At 38.5% G+C, this 21,199-nt stretch overlaps 1 gene segment (V, D, J or C); it reads right to left on the bottom strand.

The window, feature by feature from the left end:
* Positions 1-21,199, bottom strand: part of LOC131836321 (T-cell receptor alpha chain constant-like) — a 384,129-nt gene that overhangs the window by 317,755 nt on the left and 45,175 nt on the right.

Genomic DNA, 21,199 nt, shown 5'->3' with positions numbered 1-21,199 from the left:
TGTCTGCCTTTATGGAGCTAAGGTTTTTGTTCATCTTCCACTATTATTTTTATTACTGTGGGGCTACCCCAAGCACAAAAGTATATGGCGGAGTCTGTCAGTTTTAAGGGAGAGATGGTGAGACTGATGAATTTTATTGCCTTTTGAAAGTCCAGAGATAAACGACCCTGCTGTGCATTTGGCTTGCTTTCATCCTGGTAAATGAGGAAAATCATCTCTCCACTGGGAAGCTGTTTGTACCAATACAAAGTATAATAATTACTCCAACTGGTTTCATACTTGCAGTAAAAGGTGGCCGACTCTCCTTCCGGTATTGTTAATGTACGCTGAGTCTGGATGACTTTCTCAGCAGTGCTGGATCCTATGGAGAAAGAAGGCAAGGTTGGTTCTCTGAAATGTCTCAGATGGGTCATGAGGACTAGATTAATTTATGACACAAGGACAAAGAATCACACAACATTTCACTTCCCCATCTCTCTTCCCTCTTAATGCCCCAGTCAGTTACAACTTGTGTAGTCCCATTCTTGAACTCCAAGAGAAAGCTGAGCCCCATGTTTTGGGCCACACTTACTGAAGCCAAAGAAGGCTACAAATGCCCACAGCAGGCCAGGGCAGAGCATGATAGAAATTCTTCTTCTCATTGAAATTTCTCTTGTTCTCACTCCAGTCCAGAGACTGGCCCTTATCTGAATGCCTGAGACTAGAGTTCCTGGGGGTATAAGATGTTTCTGCCCCAACACAGGAAGTGAAGTTCGCAAATAGGGTGTTACACTGTTCTATTCAGAGACTGAAAATCTATCCCATTGCAAAGCTCTGTTTTGCCTGGATGTTCTTCTGTAGCAATACATTTGAAGAATGGCTTTTATATCCAGCAAGGTACAAATATGAAGTTTAATTATCCTTTTGTTATTGAATTCTCACTTGATGTCATTGTGATCAGAAACTATATTCTGAATGATTTAAATCCTTTGCCGTTAAGTCTTGCTTTAAGATCCAGAAATAGTCAACTTCGATAAATAGTCTGTGTACATTTAAAAAGAATATATATTCTGTTTTGGGGGTTAAAGCATTCTATACATGCAAATTAGGTAAAGAATATTAATTGTCTTGGTCACATTTTCTCTCCATTTCTATTAAGAGATGTGTGTTAATGCCTGGCACTGCAGTTGTATATTTGTTTATTGATTTTTTAAATAAACGAATTCTACTAGTTTAATTCTACTGATTTATGTTTGATATATTTTGAAGCCATGCTATTAGGTGTGTATAAAAATAGAATTGTTTTATCTTCCTGGTAGATTGTGCACTTAATCATTTTGAAGTGTTGCTCTGTATCTCTAGTAATAATTCCTGGTTTAATGTCTACTTCATCTGATATCAGTATAGCTACATAGGATTCTTTTGGTTAGGGACTCCAACTGCCTTGCTATCCATATGCAACAGAATGAAATTGTATTTCTGCCTCCCACCGTATTAAAAAATTAACTTGAAATGGATCCATGACCTCAACATGCAGACCCAAACTCTAAAAGTCTTAGAAGAAAACGTTGATGTGAATCTTTGTGACCTTGAATCAGGCAATGGTTTTAAAACATGACATCAAAGCACAAGACAATAAAGAAAAAAATAGATAAATTAGACTTCATCAAAACTAAAAGCTCTTCTGCTTTGAAAGATTCTCTTAAGAAAGTGCGAAAGACAACCCCTTAAATGGAAGAAACTGTTTGTAAACTGTATACCTGTTAAGGGTTGAGTCCAAAATATATAAAGAACTTGTATAACTTAAGGATTATAGGAACCAAATAACCCAAGGAAAATTTTAATTTTTTAAAAAAAGATTTTATTTATTCATCTGACAGAGATCACAAGTAGGCAGAGAGGCAGGCAGAGAGAAAGGAGGAAGCAGGCTCCCTGTTGAGCAGAGAGCCCGATGTGGGGCTCGATCCCAGGACCCTGGGATCATGACCTGAGCTGAAGGCAGAGCCACCCAGGCACCCCGAAAATTTTAATTTTAACAGTGGTTTTCCTAGGCTGCTGGGGATAGTGGGGATAAAGGTGACAGGTATACTATATTTCCTTTTTAAAAAAATTTTATTTAAAGATTTTTATTTATTTGAGAGAAAGAGAGTGAACATGAGTCAGGAGAAGGACAGAGGTAGAGGGAGAGAATCCCAAGCAGACTCCCTGCTGAGCACAGAGCCAACATGGGGCTTCATCCCATGACTGAACTGAATTCATAAGCCAGACACTTAACTGGTTGAGCCATCCAGGCACCCCTCATTATATTTCTTTTATATAATTTTTATTTTCTACTTTGTGTTTTTATTACCTATTCCAAAACCCAAGGATAATTTGTATTACAATTATTTTCACTGCTCTTAATTTTCCTTTATAAATATTAATTACTATTTTGGCTGTATAAAGGAGTTGGTTAAATTTATTCCTCTCTCATTTGAATCATTTATGTACAATAGCTATTTTCTTCCTTTCAAGAAAGAACGTTGGGAAAAACTTAAAGATTTCATACTGTTGCTGATGTATATACAGACCTATGAGCTATGGAGGGATTGGTGGTATGTTTGGGCAAAATCTCAGTACTCTCGAGTAGTAGCAGTTGAACCCTGGGTGTACACTTTGGTCAAAAATTTTCTTGGTGATTTCTGTTGAACAAACATTCATCAGAGGAGAGATGCAAAAGAGAGTTAAATGTTGTTATCCCATTCTGTTCATCCTGCTCAATCTTTAGCACCAAAACCAGTGTCAGACGGATAGAGACAGTAAATTTTTGTTGAATACGGAATAGTCGCAATGTGAAAAACTTTGCAGGAATTCCTCTGATTGTTATTTGAATTGTATCTTTTAGAACCAAGCATCCACAACTTTGAAGATGAATTGTACAGAGGCAAAGGGATATAGATGTTACATGAGAAATATATTTTAGGGGAGCCTGTGTGGCTCATTTGTTACAGTGTCTGCCTTTGGCTCAGGTCATGATCTTCAGGTCCTGGGATCAAGCGCTGTGTGGAGCCCCATGTCAGGCTCCTTGCTCCGCTGGGAGTCTGCTTCTTCCTCTCCCTCTGCTCCCTCCACCCTCCTTGTTCTCTCTCTATCTCAAATAAATAGAATAATAACAACTTTTAAAAGAAAAGTATATTTTATATGTTAAGTTGATATGAAGACACATGCAGGACACCTAGAGTAAAAATATTTGTGGCAAATGATCATCGCTAGACAGCAGAATTTTAAATGACTTTAATTTTTCTATTACATTTTCTATACTCTCAAAAGTGTCCACAATGAATATGTGTTGATTTTACAATAATTTTTTAAGACAACATAGATTTTTTTTTCTGAAAGCCACCCACGTTGTCACCTGGAAAACTTTTAGATCTCTTTGGCACATTATGAAACATGCAGGATTTCAATCAGAGAACCTTAAATATCCCAATGAGGTTACCCTTACAATTTACATATCTACTTAACACACTATCATTTCTCCTCTAGAATATATTGGAATTAATACAAATTGTAGTAGCTCATCTTGAGTCATTGGAAACTGAGTTTTTTATATTCACAATAATTAGAGCTCTGCATTCATTTCAAGTTGGAAACAAACACATGATGGCAAGTCTTTCAACCTCAAACCAATTCAAGGACAAAGAATGTGACTGGGTCCCTCACTGCAGGTTGCAGGTGCCTGGAAAGTTCTGTGTGTGATGATTGCACAGAAATCCAAGGCTGAGTCTCCTGGCTGGGTGGCTGTGATATGGAGGAAGGCACATTTAACTTTTGTATTCAACAGCACTGTGAATCTCCTGTCCTGTTTTCTATCCACATTCGGGTGAATCTCTGTTAGAGGAGTAGGGGTTTTTCTCAGTTTCTTTCCTTTACCAAGAAAAAACCTCAAAGTCTTCTCAGTGTGATTGTAGTTGATAAAAGCCATTTTTCTCTCCCAGACATTCAGGATTGAAGGACTCTGTACCACATCCTTTTTTTGGTCACTTGTCCCTGTTGAGACAATGAAGATGGGTTACTGGACAATTTTTGAATTTACGTTTTATTTCTAGAGTCTATAGGAAACTTGAGAACCAGAATGACCCTTTTCTTTCCCAGACTTGTGATGGCTCTTTCCAGAAACCCCTGCACTTAGAGTGTCAGCGTCTATGACAAATCTTGGACAGATGAAAATATTAACAAGAAACATCCTTTTTTTTTTTTTAACCTGCTCCTTCAGAATGATACCTAGTGAATAAAAGTGTATGAATTAACATCACTGACAGGAGTGTCCAGTCATGTCATCTCTAGGAACAGAAAGCAGAAGCCCTGAAAATATAGAGTTCTACATTAAGACTACCCTGACTTAAGGATCTAAGTTTTCCTGAAACAATCTTACTGCTTCAGGAGCCAGTGAAACTCTAGCTTTTCAAATTATTGTTAATATATATAAATTTAATAACTCTATTGCAGTTATGTTAAAGAGGAATCTCCTTCTTTTGGAGTACTCCACTTTAAACTTTTAGTTCCATCCCCACCTTGAAGCTGTCCCTGAATTTCCATGGCAATGAGATCTCTCTACGTGCCCTTTCTCCTCCCCCAGCATCAGACACGCTGTTTGTCGTTCAGAGCTTGCTAGGCTTACTGTGTGGGCAGGTAGAACCTGTTGTCTTGATCCACTGTCAATTTAGATGGGTCCGTGTACCTGGATCTTGGATGTAAGGTTTTCTCAGCATTTGTGTTCTCTTCTGTGTGGAGGCTAAACATTGCCATGTTTCTCTGTGCCTCTTGTGCAAGATTTTCTGCCTCTTCCACATTGTGTAAGCGGAAAGAGGGATCCTCAGAAAAAGAGAGATGAGGCACAGCTTTCAGGACACGAGAGAAATTATTTCAGGCCCTCATCTATTTTTATGAGTTATGCCCAGTGGGACTGCCTGCATAAGCACATCGCTGGCAGAGCTTCCTAAGAGGTGTTAGAATTACAAAAGAATGCAAAACCCCTCCACAGTTAAGGACTTTAAAGAAACAAAGGGAATGCAAAAACTAGCAGTCTCTACTAAGCCCGGAGAGAGCCTAACATAGAGATGGTAAGTCAGTGGTAAAAGTCCCCATGCTTTTTCCAAAGTAAGGATTGACCTAACACACGTTCTTGAGTTGTTTCTGCAGGATTTAAACCCCTTTGAGCCTCAAACACCAGACTGACTGCAGCAGAGAATTGAAGATACTGACCCTTGCTGGCCTTCATGACTTCAGTCAACCGGGACCTGGACTCTGTCAGCGTGAGGATGGCTTCTGCCACAATTCTACACTGAACTCTCCTTTGCCAAGCCCTTCCTGAATACACATGCACCCGAGGCTTAAAACTTCCCAATTTTGTTGTTTGGGGCGTCATGGCTTTGGAAATTATTCCCCATGATCTCCCTGTTTACTGCAAATAAAGATTATGTTGTGTGACAACTCCCTGCTCTGTGTAGTCTCCATCTGTAACTCCAAGGGAGGGAACTCACGCTAGTTAAGTTACAAATAGCAGAATGATTAATGGTGCTGTTACAGGGGTTTCAGCTCAGAATGTTTTCCTGCCCTTCTACCTTAACCAAAGGTAATGGACTTTTTCCTTGACTATTCCCTCTGTTGCAGTGGATCTTATCTGTGCCCTAGGAGTGTGTGTGTGTGTGTGTGTGTGTGTGTATGTTTGCCCATGCACATGTGCACACGCATATGAAGAATTTGCTCTTTATCTTCATGCCCAACAGCCTCACACTTTTCCTTCATGTGAAAGACTGATCTAGGCAAGGTCCCTAGGCTCCTGCCTCCTGCAGTCACAGCCAATCACATTATGCAGACCAACATCTCTGATGGGGCTCCCTCTGTCACCCTCCCTGCTCCCAGTCATTTTTGTGAACATATAGCAGAAGTCTGTGAAAATGGTCCTATCAGTGAATGCAGACTCCTCTTAAGTCTGTGACTCCCTACATTGTCATGAGACCCCTCACTCAGTCTTAGTCTTTTGGCTGATTTCCTCTTGCTTGTATGACAGTCAGCACCTGTTTTACCTATGCTCTGCTAATGTGGTGTCAGTCCATATGCCTAACTATTCTTTGAGAAGCCTCTTCCTCATCGGAGTCCAGCTTACTTGGTTTTCCTGTGACTTCAGGTCTCTGAGTAAAAGCAATGATTTTATGATTTTGCTGTTTATCTGGTTTTATAAGATAGGGTAAAAGTGGCCCTTTTTCATGCTTTGTATATCCTATGCAAAATTGGAACTCTGTCCATCTTCCAGTGTACCTAAAATTGAAATATTGGTATAAGGGATGCAGCACTGCAACACATATTACATTGTAAATCACAGTTCATAATTGAAATACCTTCTGCCTATTCAATCAGAAAAAGATGGCACTGTTTTACCTTCTGCTGGTTGTATTTTGAGCCTATTTATACTTTATTTTTTATTTATACTTTATTTTTAATAATATCATTGAAATGAGAATCTTTATTGGAGCTTTGCTGAGGGAGGAATAGGCAAGTTCCAGAATGCATTGTTGCTGATTCTGTGGCTTCAGCTAGGTTGGGAATCAGGGAAGTAAATCAGGACCCAACAAGAATAAATCCCAGCTGCAAGGCTGAGGAATCAGGTAATGGTAGTTTATTCTGGCCCAGATGGTTCTTTCTGGAATCTTTAAAAATGGGTCTTGAAGATGAGCTTATGGATAGTTTAGATATCCAAAGAACATCCTCTCTTATTCACCTTGGTCTTGATCCAAAGATCATAAGGAGGAACATTTTGTAATATACACAAGGGAACTCGGACATAGACATTTCCTTTAAAGCAATTAGAAACAACTGAAAGATTTTCCATGTGACCTGAGTGAACAAGTGACTGACTAAACCAATGAGAGTAAGTATTTAACAAGCATAGCAATCTTACTTTAAGTATACACAGATACAGTTTCAGGAGAGGAATGTCCAAACTGTCCAGCAATGGGGAACAACCACAAAAGATTTGATACTTTATGTATTTCATTTTTGGTTCTGATAAGCTGTCAAAGCCTTGGTTCAGGGCATAAGATTAAGAAGAAAGGAAGTTAAGGATTTGGCACTGTGTCAGACCTGCAGACATGTGAGATAGGGGCCATTCATTATCTTTAGCAGAGAAGTCCTAAGAGGGATTTTAGGGAATTCCTAAGGCAAGGAAAATGACTCATCAGAACTGAAAAACTAGTCCTGGGGACTTGATAGAAACAGTTGGGAAATAGGCATCTGAATTAAAAACAAACGAACAAACAAACAAAACAAAACAAAAAAATACCTGGTTTAGAAACCACGGTCTGGTTTCTTGTTTCCTATGAACAAGTCAGGTGGCTATGGGATCAACTTCAGACTCCGGTGTCTGTAGTAGTGTCTCACCACATTCATCCTTTCTCTGTCATGATTAATTAAACTTGAGACAGGTATGTGACTTTAGGGGGACTCCAATCAAGAAACCCAGCTATATGGAGCATGAGAATCAAAGGGCATGGTAAGCCAAATTGGAGTTGGCAACAATTAGAAGGAAATGTGGCCAAGGTGATAGGAAAAAGTGGTCCAGAACGTGTTACTCTACTACATGGTGTGATATACTTCTGTCTATAATCTCAGCAGAAGTTCCATTTCTCTGGTCAGTCTTTAGGCATCCCAGCAAATAAATCTCTGTTTTGTGTGCTTAGTTTCCCCCAGTGTCTTTAATGATTTTTAATAGAAATATGTATTTGGTCTTTAAGCCCATTTGTGGCACAGAGCTCCTAAAATCCTTGGAGTTTCTGGGATAAGTGCAAAGAAGTTGTCTTTTATGTAATGATGTGACTTTTGGAAAACCCTTAGGCAACCTAAGGATGGGGCTGTTGCTGGGGAAACAACCATGTGATTCTTTTGGAATTTTCAGTACCCACCCCCACCCTCCAGGGAGAGGAGAAGGGCTGGAGGTTGAATCAATTGCCAATGGCCAGTGATTTAAACAATCATGGCTAAGTAATGAAGCCCCCATAAAAACCCAAAAGGACAGGGTTCAAAGATCTTCTGGGTTGGTGACCACAGGAAGGTGCTGGGAAAGTGGTGTTCTCAGAGAGTATGGAAGCTCCACACCCTTTCCCTATACTTTGCTCAATGCAACTCTTCCATCTGGCTGTTCCTGAATTCCTTACATCCTTTTATAATAAACAGTAATCTCATAAGTAAAACATCTCTTTGAGTACTGTGAATAATTCTGGCAAATTAATTGGTCCTGAGGATGGGGTCATGGGAACTTCTGATATATAGCCAGCCTGTCAAAAGTACAGATAGCAACCTGGATTTGCACCTGGAACCAGAAGTCTAAGGAAGGTTTTGTTGGAGTCCTTTACCTATAGCAAGTTGGTCAGAAGTACAGGTAATAACCTGGTCTTGTGATTGGACTGCTGAGTTGAAGGGACTCATTGGAACCTCCAGTATGTAGCCAGTGTGTCAGAAGTACAAGTAAAACTTGGGTTTTCAACTGGCATCTGAAGTTGTGGGGGAACAGTCTTGTGGGACTGAGTCCTCAACCAGTGAGTTCTATCTCCAGATAGTGTCAGAACTGAGTTGAATTGTAGGACACCCAGCTAGTGTCTGGAGAATTGCTTGGTGTTATGGGAATCCTCTCTCTCTCTCATGTTGGAATTGGGTCCAGGAACCCAAAAAGAACTATTTGCCCCAAAAGATTGAGTTGTGCAGGTATAAAATCAGCAACAATCAAGTATAATTTTAAAATACTGTCTTTCATATGCTGATTTTTAAAAAAATTATATACTCCATGGGAAGAAGTAAGAAATATGATGGTATCTGAAGAGTATGACTTTTGCAAATGCTTCTGAGTGCTCCCTGTGCCAGCTGTGAAGGAGTGTTTCCTGGAATGAATTCAACAGCTTTCTTTCTAGATCTTATCTTACACACCTTAACCACCTGCTACTAACAAAAGTCTGGGTAAGGTTTGAGACTTTCTGAGAATATGGGAACAGGCAATTGTCTCAGGTTGAGTTCAGGACTTTTTGTAAGGCCCTCTCTGAGACCAGAGAAATATGTTGTAATCTTCCAAATGTGACAGTTTTATGATGAGCCTGATCATTTTAGTTGTTTTCTGGAAATTCACAAAATATTGACCCTGTGTTGCATTGGTTTCTGTATCTGTGTGCTGGGAAATGAGGAAAATCATCTCCCCACTGGGAGGCCTTCTGTACCAATACAACACATAATATATACTCCTGGCACCATATAAAGAGTCCAGTTTCACTGCTTTGATGTTATTGGTTGAGATTGAATGATGTCCAATCACTCCATCTTTGATGATTATTGGTTGCTATTGCTTTGATGTTATTGGTTGATGTTATTGGTTTGATGTTATTGGTTGAGATTGCTTTGACCTTATTGGTTGATGTTATTGGTTGTGATTGAATGACCTTTTTAAACATACTAGACAGAAGAAATAACAAGACTGATGGGCTGAACTGATCTGTAAGGGAGTTGGTTACTAAGGCACGAGGAAAAGCCTCAGTCAAAGCAAAAGGAATAAAAAATCTTGTTCCTTTCTCTTTCTCCTTTTTTCTCCCAAGAGTGTCTATCATAATTAGCCATTGTTTATCCCCCTGCCCCCTTCCCACAATCTCCCCTCAATTCTTGACTGTCCTCAGCTTCACTATCAGCAACTGTTCCTACCAGGGAAGACAGAGGCTATCAGTTTCTATAACATGCTGAGAAGAGTCATGTTGGCATCTCTGTCTCTAGGAAAATAATCTCTTGCTCTGAGCCTGGAATTCAGTCTTACTCTGTTTGCCGTTGTCTCAAAGCATGTGGTAAAGAAATGCTGTCAGAGCATATCCTGCTCATACTTGCACAGACAAAGTTGAGCCATTAGTCGTATTTAGGATAGCCACTTTCCTCCTGAAAAAGTTGTTCTCCAGAAATTTGGGGACCGTGTAAATTTATTCTCAGATTTAGTATGACATTAAAAAAATACAATACCAGTGTTTTCTTTCCCAAATAAAGAAAAGATACTTTAAACTGAAATGCAGTTAAGGCTCTATATCCTTGTATGGGGATAGATAAGATACTTTTCCACAAAGAATTTCATGGATTACTGGTGGCCATGCATTCTTTTCTGTTTCCTTTCCCTCTTGGTTCATGTTTTCAAACACTTTGCTTTGAAGTCCACTCCCTTTTCTGAATGTCTTGGACTTCTGGTTGTGATCTAAGTAATTACATTTCATTAGGCAAAAGAAAATTTCCATTTCATTCTATGTTATTTGTGCTGGGCTCAGCTATAACAGAAGATCACTTCTATGATGAAATGTTATTACCATGATTCCAGGTCGCTAGCCAATCTGTGAGATTAGGCAAGAATTACCTTTTTTTTTTCCTCTATCCTCAACTCCAGCCCCTCACACTGACAACTAAAATCAAGAAATCTTGGACCCACCATACCATATTGATCATCTCCCACAATTTCATTTGAACAAGCTAGACCGACTTGAAATGATCACGTTTGATTAACAATAAAAACAGTTGGTAGAATTTACTGAACACTTAGCATGTTCTAGGAACTTCATGCACATAATCCTACTTTATCCTTGCCTTCTGGGAGAGGTGAACTTTGTGAGAGGTTGTTATTTCCCCCATCCCTCCTATTTTATAGAGGGGAGACAGACCCAGACATTTGCTCAAGACCACAGAGCTAGTAAATGGTGGACTTGGGACCTAAAAAATTTTTAAGAGCCTGAACTTTAATTATTACATGCTACTCCTTGTTAGATTCCTTCACCTTCTGCTTCTTTTTCTTTCATGTTTACTTCTAAATTGAAACAGAAAAATTACTTAACTGCTGAGTTGAAAGAACTGTTGCTGATGTTGAGAGATCTAGTACCTAAACAGCTTTTATCCACCTTATTTTTTTAACTTCCTATTGTTGGATATACATTACATGAAGTAATACGTCACATCTCAAGTGTAACACTTCGGGTGTTTCAACAAATGTATACTCCCGCATAACCATGACCCCAATTAATACATGGATTATTTTTATCACCCTACCAGTTTCCTTCTGATCCACTGTGGTTAGTGCCTTCCTTCCATCCCCAGCCCTTGACGACTGACATGATTTCTGTCACCACAGATTAGGAGTGCCTTTTTCTGGAACTTCATATACATGAAATAATGGATGAGATACTCTTTTGTGTTTAGCTTCTTTTTTTCAGGATAATGAAACATTCCTCCACCTGAATGAATGAATCAGCCATTTATTTTTGTTACTGAGTTGTATTCAATTTTGTGAATTTATTAGTTTCTTTATTCACATATGTGTTCTCTCTTTTGCCACGCCCAATCTGCTGTTGAGCCATCCCATGAATTTTTTAGTTGATACAGTCCTAAATTCTAAGATTTCCTTTTGTTTCTTTTTTTGTGGTTTTACGTTTCTCCGTTGAGATTTTCTTTCTGTTCACTTATTAAGAACTCGATTTTTGGAATACATATTTTTTTTAGTTCTTTGTACATATTTATTTAGCACTTTATATTTGTCTGCTAAATTCAATAACTTGCGCCAACTCAAAGCGACTTTCTGTTTGCTTTTTTCATATGTGTGGCTGGGCTGGGAGGCCATGATGTACAGGGAGTATTGCTGCTTTTTCCCATTCAATGTGGCACCTATTCTGTTATGACTCTTTTTGTCACCACCTTTCAGCAACATCATCAAGAAGATGGGAGCTTCACCATGCTTCTGCCCATACGGGTAAGGAATATAAAGTCTTTGAGGAATTGCAAATCTTTGAGTCTTGCACCTCTTGGATGATCGAGGATTGAGGACTCTGCTCCACTTCTTGGCTTCTCATACCTGATCAGAACCTAGAAAACCTTCATGATATCTCAATCTCATAAAAGGAAGGGTGATTTCCTCCCCTCCTTCCTTACTCCAAATAAACATAATCACAGATTACAGAATGTGGCCCACACTTCCTCTTGTGTCTGCTTCTCAAAAAGATCCTTCCCAGGACAGAAAAATGACTCAGTTCCTGCCCTCAGAGTACTGTCACAGTTATAAGCCTCTTCCAGACCGAACCAGGTACTGATAGGCCAACTGACACAACAGTGTGCTCAAAAGCCCTTTCAGGAGAGTGGGCTAGGTCAGCTTCTGATGGGCTTCCTAAGCAGCAGTTAACCTTGGAGCTCAGAGTGAGGCCCATTGCAATTGTTTCCAGAACGCTGCAGCTTTGAAGGACAGCCAATCAGAGAGGCATCACAACACTTTCACTCTTCCCCTGGAATTACATACATCTAGATAGAATCCTTTTAAAGTAAGTTTACATCCAAGATATGTCCTTTTCTTGCTATGAGGAAGAGCCTCTCAATGTACTGTGTTAGAGAGAGAATTACTCCAGCATTAAGAGGAAAAAGAAAAATTAAGGGAAAATATATATACTATTATGTATAAACATATATCTGCATATATGAAAACAAAATAATATTTTAAATAGTATAACATTTCATTGCAAATTTGCTTGTTCAGATCCCTTTTAGTGCTCATTAATGCCTTCAGGATAATGTACAGGCATCTTATAATGGCTTATAATTATTTTCACAAAGTGATTTCTGCCTATTGCTTCTGTTTTAGATTTACTGTTGCCCATTCGGAGTTGTATACTCCAGCCATTCTGAATTACTTTAATGTAATTCTCCTAAACTCATTTTGTCTTTATACTTTTGGATATTCTATTTCTCTTTTTCTGTAATACTCTTTTCCTGACTCCCTCTTTGATAAGTGTTTTCTAAGTAAGACAACACCTGTCCCAGGTAGCTTTCCATTCATTACACTCTGTTTCCAATTTAGATGCCTGTTAGGTGGTTTTTATTTCACTTGCCTCTTATGGTAGCTTTGATCATACTATTTTGTAATACACTCCACAATATTACATGTTTCCTGAAGGCAGACACAATGCCGATTTCTTTTTGATTGAATCTCCTGTATTCAAGCCTAAGGTACGTATCAGGTGTCCAATACATGAATTATTAGAAGAATCTCAAGTAAAGAGAGAAGACATTTGGCAACTTCACAAAGAATATGATTACTCATTTGTAAAATTGAGAATATGGTTACTTTGTATTGTTAGTATGAAAAATATAAATAGATAAATATATAATTTTATTCATGACATAACCTTGGCTTTCTGTTCTAAAGTTCACTATGATCTTTACTGTCTGGTTTGTGGGGAGGTGGGGCTGAGAGCAGAGGGAGAGGGACAGACAGACTCTGTACTGGGTGGGAAGCCCACAGGACTTGATCCCAGGACTCCAGAACCCTGGGATTGATCATGCCCTGAGCCAAAGGCAGACACTTATCTGATTGAGCCACCTGGGTACCCCTGTGCTGTTCCTATTTTTAAAATCACTTTCCCCACCTTTACTGTTCTTCAACTTGATTAACTCCTACTAAACTCCAGGCCTCAGCTTAGGCATCACATCACAGACTCTACACTGTTTTTGACTCACTACTAAGGCTGAGTGGGGGTGGAATCTATATGCCTTCAGATCAGCCTTTGTTGTCTTAAGCTTAGTTCTTGACTCATTTTAGAGTACAAATTCAGTGAGAGAAGATACTATTTATTTTCTCATAGCTCCTTTTTTCCCAGCATGTAACACATATGTAGAATTTAGCAGGTACTCAATGATTAACTGTTGGTTGATTGAATGAATAAAGGCCAAGAGCCACATTAGCTGGTAATTATTAACCTCGCACTACACATGTGTCCAGATATGAGATGCTAAGAAGTTGATCATTTGTTCAAGATGACCTGGCATGCTCATGGCTAGGTTAATGGTAGAAAGCAACTCTTTATCAATGTCACTTCTCAAGTATATCAAATAAGGAAAGCATATAGATTGATGAGCGTGGGACTGAATAATGTGAACACTGTAGAAATAGAGCTTGACCAAAAATAATATGGATGAGATTATATATAGCATTCCTTTTTAGCATGGTGTTTTCGGTACTCTTAGGAATGTAGAAAAGGTATCAATCTAACCTGCGTTATAGCCTCCCTCATACATAGACATGGAATAAGGTAAATATAAATGACAAGCAGAGTGAAAAATGTCCATTGTAATGGGACTTATAACGAAGTTTGAATAATTTATAAATCATGTTAAATCTAACTGAAGATGAGAAAAGGTATTTGGCTTATTGGCTTAGGATGTTAGAAATAGTTTTGTTAAGAACAGGAATGTGCAATAACTAGACTGATAATCCATATCTCCATATTGTTTTGTTAAGAACAGGAATGTGCAATAACTAGACTGATAATCCATATCTCCATATTGTTTGAAGTTTAAATGAACTGCACAGAATCACTTGTATGTGAAATCTTTTTTAAAAAGATGAACTTTTTTAAAAAGATGAACTTACAGAAAGGAGGAGCTGAGCAGTAAAAGAAATAGGGAGAGGTTGGGGAAAAAATAAAAAATAAATGATAAAAAATTGAATCCATAATAATAGACAGCATATAATAAATATTAAAATATATATAGATAAATAGTATGTGCTATATAAAATAGTATATAATATTCTATTATGTTATATATATACACACACACATATATACACACACATATATATATATATATTTTTTTCCCCAGCCAGCTCTTGATGTTGTGGAATATACATATGAGAAATATATATATATAAACATTATATATGTACAATATATAGTGATATAGTGTGGTAGGAATCTAAGACTTGCTTTGGCCAATTTGGTATTGCAAGTAGTGATGGAAGTAAAGGTTTAAAAGATGTTTTCATGTTTCAAGTCTTGCTCCCCCATGATTGCCATGGAAATATGCCTGACCTAGGCTGCTGGAGGATAAGGCAGGTGGAGAAGAGTTGAATAGTCTTAGTTATCCTAGACAAGGCGATTCCAGACCATCCAACTGCCTATCAATCTTCAGACATAACAGTGAGCTCGGCCAAGCCTGGAAGTGTTCATCTGTGCCCAGTCTAAATTGTCAATTTACAAATTTATGAGTGAAAGGATTTGCTGTTTTAAGTATCTCAGTTTTAGAGTTATGCACCATTATTGTAACAGTCACTTACAGATATAGCAGGAGATGTGGGTACTTAGTTGAACAGCCTGTGGTGTGGCTTTGAAAAGATAAACATATGTTGTATTACAGGAGAATAGGTAGGCTCTCTAGTGAGCTCTGTATTGACTCCACGATTAGATGTCTCATGGTTCCAGAGCTCTGGAATCTCTGAACCCATCCAACATGGAATGACTGTTGAAATTATCTCCTGTGTAATATAGCTTCCTGACTCAGGGACCACTTTCAATGGCCACATGGTTTTATTCTTAAAAAGATATTTCAGGAGGGAGACAAAAAATTAAGAGATTCTTAATCTCACAAAACAAACTGAGGGTTCCTGGGAGTTGGGGGGTAGGGATAGGGTAGCTGGGTTATGGACATTGGAGAGGGTATGTGCTATGGTGAGTGCTGTGAAATGTGTCAGCCTGATGATTCATATACCTGTACCCCTGGGGCAAATAATACATTATATGTTAATTTAAAAAAAATAAAATCAAACAAGCAAGATAAAGTGGAAGAAAAGAAAAATATTTCAGGAATTCTTTTAGCTTTTTTTGAAGAATCAGGAGAAAGTTCCTTTGCAAATATTAAACACACACACACACGTACACAAACTACACTACACATACATGATGTACACAAGTAGTCTCTTGTTTTCTCAAGAGAGCTATGGGTGTTTCATCCTATTTCTCTTTTTCTTTCTAATAGTTGGCATCTTTTTTCTCTTTTCAGCTTGAAATTCTACATTTAAGGGACTGAGAATCCAAGACATGAAGAAAAAATTATTTTCATAGAAATATAGGTTTACTAATTTCCTTCTATTCATCACATAAGTGAAAAACAAACAAAAAAAAAAACCCGTGGTCAGTAAACATTTGAGTGGAATCATGTACTCTCAGTGGACTGCAGTATCAACTTGTTCTATCCTGTATTTCACAGAAATCTTAGTGACTAATAAAATCGCTAAAGTCATAAAAATTGACAGTGGGGAAGTTAGAATATAAAACACCAGGATATTTTTTATTAGCTATGACACTCATTTCATTACCACTCATTTGTTGGAAAAGGGACTCCCAGGTAAGTAACTTGGGCTAGTCAGATCACTTAAGTCTGAAGCTGCAAACTGCTTATGTTTTTGATTAACTGAAAAGTTACTGGAGACTCCTGATTAATACACATTTGGTATATTTGGGGCATTTCTTACATCTTCTAAGTCTTAGAATGATCTTGGCCTGGTTCTTCACACTTTGAACTGCATCCTACATACTCAAATGCGATGTAACCATCTCATCTGGGAATCAGGATGGCTACTCTAAACAAGATCCTTGCAGCTGACCGTCTTCATGACATGCTTTTATTTATTATCATGATCCACAGAGCAGCACCTTTTACTGATGAACAGTGTGTCAAATAGTTCAATGTCTTCCTCGGGAAAAGAAAACACAGTAAGTGATTTACTGAAGCAATGCTTGGAAGTATCTTGTGAGTGATGAAACAAATGAATGATTGTGACTTATAACATGTACATCCTCAAACGCATGTAATGTAAAGGTACAATTATCCAAAAGCAATGATTAGAGATTATCTTGTTCATTTGACACAAAAATGAAGCACATAATTGCTAGTACTTAAAGATACACAAACATTCACAGGGAGAACTTTCAGTAGGCTCTGGTTTCCCCATCTTGACGGAATACTTTTCCCTGAACTACAGGGGAAACTATATCTTCATTCCAGGGTCTGGTGGGATCAAAACATCAGCAGAGATGGGTGCTTTAGCTAAATAGTAGCCTCTCTCTAAAAGTGAGACTGATTAGACTTTTGACACCCTAAAACCCAAGGAATATTCTTAACTCATTTGTAGGACTTGCTATGCCTAGTCTTCTTTAAAGTTCATCCGACTCACCTACTTTAAAGCACAGCCTCTCTCACTGCTGTGCGTAAATGGAAGCAAGTAGGTGCCTCCCGGTAGAGACCCCAAAGAGGCAAGGACCCAGCTGCAAGTTAGGGTATAGGCTGCAGGTGCCTGGAGAACATTGTGCACTTGCTGCACAGAGGTACAAGGCTGAGTCTCCAGGCTGGGAGCCTGCAATGTGCAGGGACAGATGTTTGGCACTTTTGTTGAGGAAGACTGTGAATCTTCCATCTTCATTTTTATCCATAACTGAGCGTATCGATATCAGGAAATTGGGACCTTTAGCAGGATATTTTTTGTACCATGAGAAGTAATCAAATAAATCATTATTGTGGTCACAGGTCAGAATAGAAATCTCTCCTTCTTGCACACTTAAGGATGGAGTTTGCTTGACCTGCTGCTGGTCACCCTTCTGTTGACTAGTCACCCCTGTTCAGAAAGAGAATAAGAGATTTTAGATTTTACTTTTAAAGTCCCCACAGAAAAACATCATAAGCCAGAGCACAAAACAAAATAAAACACAACTTCCCAATTATGCCATTTCCCAGCCTTGGGTTGCCTCATGGAGGTTTTCTGCCAGATTCAGACCTCCCACTCAGAACTCACAGTCTGGTTGAAGCCACAGAATCAACAGTGATGCTCCCAGGAGCTTGTCCATTTCTCCTGTGGACTCAAGTTGTCTTCTCTTCTGCCCAAGCAACCATAAATCTGACTTAAACTTCCTGCACTTTGTTCATTTTCTTCCCCAGAGCCTCCTATTTCCACATATGAACAACCTTGTTTTTAGCTGTTTATCTTTATGAAAGAGAGCACTGCCCCCTTTAGTCCTCATGTAGAAAAATCTGAAAATGCATTTCTCTGTTCCTAAAAATCAGTTTGCAATCCCTGTCCCGTAAAAACCTTAAAATAAGAGAGTGGTGGTGTTTTGGGAGAACACGGGGTATGATGTCTTTATCATGGTTACAGATTTAGAACACAAGGAGTTTTGATAGCTTAGCCTTTAATGTAATTGCATTGTAACATGATCTTTAAGGCTGTCTATACTTGCCCTGAATAAATAAATGCCACAAGGCAATTAATGTTCATATAAATTCTGGACACTTCTCTTAAAAACACAAATCAACACAACAGAATCTATCCTCTGTATTAAATCATCCTCTGCATTGGATTGTCTCTCTTAGAACTGTGAGGTGATCATTTCGTGTATTCTTTATTGTCAAGTGAGAAAACATTACATGATCCCGTAAAGTTTATAAACAGCATGAAGCCATAATCTTGAAAGGCACCAGAAGTTGCCAAAGGGCAGCATGTTTGTTTATATTCACTCTTGGTCTATATAATAGCTTATGTCTCCTCATTTGAATCCAATGGAGTAGGCAAGAAGAATTTATTGTGTTTTCAATGCTTAATCAGTAGGGCAACTAATGATTTCAGCTAATGATAAATCTCAAAATAATTTTTTAGAATTGATTTGAGCAAAGACACAGAACACAAGATAAATAATTTTCAATGCGTATTTTATAGGGGAAGAAACATTTTAGGGGCTCCTGGGTGGCTCAGTGGGTTAAGCCTCTGCCTTTGGCTCTGGTAATGATCTCAGGGAGCCTGCTTTCTCTCTCTCCCTGCCTGCCTCTCTGCCTATTTGTGATCTCTCTGTCAAATAAATAAATAAAATCTTTTTTTTTAAAGAAACATTTTAAAATTTTATTTGGATAATAATGAAACTAACATTCCAGGTCACACTAACCAACCAATTCAGGACAATCTGATAAGTTGTCTGTGTTTCATATTATATAGTTTAAACCCTCATAATTCAAACTTTCTAGTGAAGGAATGTTCTCTGATTCATTCATATATTTAAATATTTTATCAACATTTATTTAATTTCTATGAGATACCTGGCACTATGTTTGGTTTAAGGTTCCAGACATAGTTATGGAACAATCTTCAATCTTAAATACCTGTTGGTCTAAATTGAATGACTACTGTGAAGGTACATCCTTACAACACGACATGATAGTAAGAGTTCTTACTGAGGAAAACACAATGGTTATTTTGTTATGGTGGCTCTAGCAAGCACATATACTAGTTTCTATTACTTCTTCCAATCTGTATCTGGACACACATTTCTTTTTTTTTTTTTTTTTTAAGATTTTATTCATTTATTTGACAGAGAGAGAGAGATCACAAGCAGGCAGAGAGAGAGGAGGAAGCAGGCTCCCCACGAAGCAGAGAGCCGGATGCGGGGCTCGATCTCAGGACCTGAGATCATGACCTGAGCTGAAGGCAGAGGCTTTAACCCACTGAGCCACCCAGGCGCCCCTGGACACACATTTCTTGAAAATGAAAAAGATTCTCATTTTATACACATATTCTTGCCTAGGATATCAATTAGGGTACAGTCAGTGAAGCAGAGTTACCATAAGTGCTGTGGGATAAAGGTAAGTTACAGGAAATCCATCTTACACGACTGTGACATGAGCCAGGGTAGTGAAGGTCTAAGGGCAGCTAAATGGTCAAAGAAGGAATCCCTAACCAGTCAATCTAAGAACCAAGCACATCTAGCTGTGGAAGTGTGACTTGAGGGGAAGTTTATGGAGGGATCTAGGGAAGCTACTGCCCCATCTGGTTATCATCCCCATGAGTCCATTGCCAGATAGATGGTAGTGGTTGGTCACCAGAGTCAGCAACAGGAGACAGTGCTGGACAATGCACTCATATTTATTTTGGAAATCTTTGTGTGTGAACTCCAAATGTGAATCAGTTTGGGTCTGCATCTATTCATTATGTAACCCTTGTTCTTGCTTCATAACATTTTTAATATTTTTTATTGTGTGCTACATAATGTGGGTAATAATTGCAGAAACCCTGGATTATTTTGTCTCCCTCTAAAAAATATTAACTTTGTTAAATTACTATCAGATCACTTAGATTCTGTTGAGGCTGACTTTAACCTCTGCTACAGCAGAGATATTTTTCTATTCAATTTTCTTTTTGTTTTAGTCACAGCCCTTCTCCTAGTGTTCAGTCCTTATTCTGGTAACTCAACTGAAAGTCTAAGGTGCTGAGCAAGACCTCTTTGCTCTGGAAAGGCCAGAGCTTCAGTGTTTTCTCAGCATAGTGCAACCTCTGAAATCTCCTTGGAGCTTTTAGACCCTCAGATGCTGTTTTCTGCCAGGCTTTCCAATGTTTTTCTTTGTGCATGCACAGTTTATGTGTAGGCTCAGAAAAACCCCTGTACCGATGTCACAGTCCTATTATATGAGGCTCATTTCTCTCCAATACCAGTTTCCCGCTGATCCTAGTTATATTAACAACCCTGATTATCATCTCTTGTTTTGCCATTCAGCAAGCCTCCTGCTCTCTGCTGGGCTCCAAGTCCTTGTGCTAAGGTGTAGAAAACAGTCTCAGGAGAGAGAACACTGAGTGCACTGGGGAGTCCCTTTGCAGGCTTGCTTTCTCCCAAGGATTGCAAGCATTCACAGTCTGCACTCCTTGAAAACACTTCTTCCTTTTGTTTTCCAATTTTATAGTAGTTTACGGCTAGAAGATAATTCCACTATCAGCTATACTGCAAGGACAGAAAATCTTTTTCTCTTAAGATAATACTCTCACTTAAGTGGGTACGAGAAGAATAAATGAAAGAAGATGGGATTGGGAGGGAGACAAACCATAAGTGACTCTTAATCTCACAAAACAAACTGAGGGTTGCTGGGGGGAGGGGGTTGGGGAGAAGGGGGTGGGCTTATGGACATTGGGGAGGGTATGTGCTTTGGTGAGTGCTGTGAAGTGTGTAAACCTGGTGATTCACAGACCTGTACCCTTGGGGATAAAAATATATGTTTATAAATCAGAAAAAAAAAGATAATACTCTCACATATTTCCTCTCTTTAAAGGCAATTGTCCATTTTATTCGATAGTCAAAATGTATCATGTTTATGTATCATATTTATCATATCTGTGCAGCTTACTTAGAAATGCCTTCACATTTAAAAAGGAATCAGGGTCTCTAGAAAAGCAAGGTTTCTTATCATTAATTAGTTTCACAATTCTTTTTATTAGTTCTCAATGCAGTTATCCTTGTCCGTGCTCTGTAAGTATGTAGGCATGCTGAGTGCTCCCAATACCCTTCACCTTACTGTCTTATAATATATAGACAACTTATTTCAAGGATCAGGT

Source organism: Mustela lutreola, chromosome 7, assembly GCF_030435805.1.
Source record: "Mustela lutreola isolate mMusLut2 chromosome 7, mMusLut2.pri, whole genome shotgun sequence".
Lineage (NCBI taxonomy): Eukaryota > Metazoa > Chordata > Mammalia > Carnivora > Mustelidae > Mustela > Mustela lutreola.
This window is presented reverse-complemented; position numbering and strand designations above follow the sequence as displayed.